This window comes from Penaeus chinensis, chromosome 40 (genome assembly GCF_019202785.1).
Source record: "Penaeus chinensis breed Huanghai No. 1 chromosome 40, ASM1920278v2, whole genome shotgun sequence".
Taxonomy (NCBI): Eukaryota; Metazoa; Arthropoda; class Malacostraca; order Decapoda; family Penaeidae; genus Penaeus; species Penaeus chinensis.
Window position 1 is genome coordinate 10,459,546 of NC_061858.1, and position 2,500 is coordinate 10,462,045.

Sequence of the window (2,500 nt, forward strand, 5' to 3'; positions counted from 1 at the left end):
TTGCATGTTAGTAAACATTCTCAAAATCATCTAAGGAAGTAAATTTGTCTATACTTTGTATTTCTATGCTATTGTAAACTACACATCAGATTGCAGTATTTTTGAAGGTGCATTACAAGCAAAGAGTGAGGTAGAATTCAAAAGAAAAACTACAGAACAAACAGATTTTGAAAAGTTGAACTGTACCTCCCTCGTGGCTGTGCAGGCAGTGCAGTTGCAATCAGAGATTAATATAAATCAGCAAGGAGTTTGCTACCATTATTGACTGATCATGAAGACTGCCACTCAGACATTATTACATTTAAGCTGTCGTATGAAGGAAAAGGATACCTTTTCTGAAGTGTTCCTTTGATATACCTAAGGAACTTAGTACTGGAACCAGTACTCTGTTACCAATAACAGTACTCTTATCTGCAGATATTATTTCATACCTATTTTATAACCTTTTAGGTGTTACTACATCTTTTATAGTTACAGTAACACAATCTGTTAAGTGGTTTTTAGATAGGAGTGTGTGTTTGACTTTTTTATATGATAATACATCTTGTCTCTGGTTTGGCAAGTTAGATGGTCAGCTGGACTTATTTTTATTGAATATTATATTTTTGTTTTTCAATTTCTATTCAAGCATTCTCTATTATGGTCTTCTTGGAACTGGGTGTTTTTGAATTTACAGCTAGTACAATTTGATTTCTGCCTTCTTTGAGGTGGATGAACGTTAATGATGAGATTCCCTAATATGGAATTCAGAGAGGTCCATTACTTTCTTCGCTCCCAGCTGGTCACATGTTGACTCACCTCCACCACAATCACCCAGTCCATTTGTTAACCTGTCTCCCTCATGGTTTCCCTCTAGTAAAGTCCTTCAGCCTGCGAACCGTGACCAGACGTTTCTTAGATGCGGCAACACTGTTTACCGCCTTGAGGAGGATACGGTATATGTGGTTGGCAGCAATGATGAGAGTATTTGGAGTGACCCTAACATAATCAATGTTGAGGGTCTCTCCTACTCTTGTAACAGTACAACCACAGATGAGTCCCAGAAGTTGAAAGAATATTTGCTTGCCACTTGGCAACATCTGAGAGTGAGTCCCGCTCAAAATTATGATCCTGTGCTCAGGTAACATTACGATATACTTGTGCATGAGTTCTGGGAGTAGCAGTAACATAAATTGTAGGTAATGTTCGGCCTGTCGACATACGCATCACTGATAGGGCGTCTAAATCTTGAATAATAATTTCATTAAATAGATGTGAGATTTTCATGCTTCGGTGGTAGTTCACATCTAGGCAGAAATATAAAAGAGTAACCAAACTGGAACATAGTAAGTGTAAATTGAAAAAGAATAGTGATGTAAAACATCCTGCAGAAGTAACAACACTGAATCTATAAATCATCTCCTGAAAGTCAACTAAATGGTTAACCCCAACCTCATGACGTAGCTGTTGCTAGTAACGTGATTAAAGTCCCTGAACCAACATGCCGATAAACCAAGAGTAACATTGTGATAGGAGTGGCAACACTCCAGGTGGTAATGTAGGCGAGGATAACGAGTAAAATTTTAGTCTAGCCTTAAAACTTTTAAACTTGCAAGGCTGCGTTCTTCAGTAGATTAGGACACTCTAAATGTATATTAACTTGCAAGTCTGCGTATTTCAGTAGTTTAGGTCACTCTAAATGTATATTAACTGTGATAAATGTAAGTCTTATCATTATAAGCTTATAAAAGAAATGAGATTTAACTTTGTTACAGTATCTTAGTATATTGGATGACCTGAGATAGGGTGTCATTGTAGTCAGTTTTTAACGTTCTCATACAGACAGTCAAGCAGCAGGACATGGCTTGCTCAAGATAAAGGCTATGTACATTTGTATAATCATTGGCTTCCAGTGATAAAGGAGAAATACATTTCTTGTCATTGAAATTCATATAAGTGTTGTATGCTATCGGTTCAAGTATTAACATTTCAAATAAAGTGGCATAATTAACTCTTGTAAACCTGACTGATCACTATATTCTTCCTCCTGGCCTAACTGCTGTGCATGATACTGTTGCAAAGATTACTGTTGCTTCTGGTTACAAAATGAATGATGAAGAAATTACACAGTCTGTGTTCAGTCTGACATTCACTGCTACAGTGAGCATCTTCCTTTCAATAACACTACTTAATTTTTTTTTCCTGAATGTCCAACTGTACAAGCAAGAAGGGTCTTAATGAAGAAACTGCATGTCCTGAGAACGATATAAAACTGGCTGTGGGTACTTTAACTGCAGGTCTCTGTACTCTTGACTCATCTCTTGTGTTTCTGTTTTGTAATCTATAATGAAAATTGTTATCTTTTAGTATTACATTCAGTACAACTTCATAATTGTCTCTCGTTCTATTTCTGTCTGTAACAGCTCTTCATACTTCATACTCTTTTAAACCCGTTTACCTTATTTCATATTTTTTTTATTTTGTTTTTTATTTCTATGTAATTCCTCCAGCCAAGGACTTT

The 2,500-nt window shown here is 36.2% G+C and overlaps 1 protein-coding gene across 1 annotated transcript in view; it reads left to right on the plus strand.

The window, feature by feature from the left end:
- Positions 1-2,500, plus strand: part of LOC125047319 (voltage-dependent calcium channel type D subunit alpha-1-like) — a 91,272-nt gene that overhangs the window by 28,388 nt on the left and 60,384 nt on the right. The window lies entirely within an intron of this gene.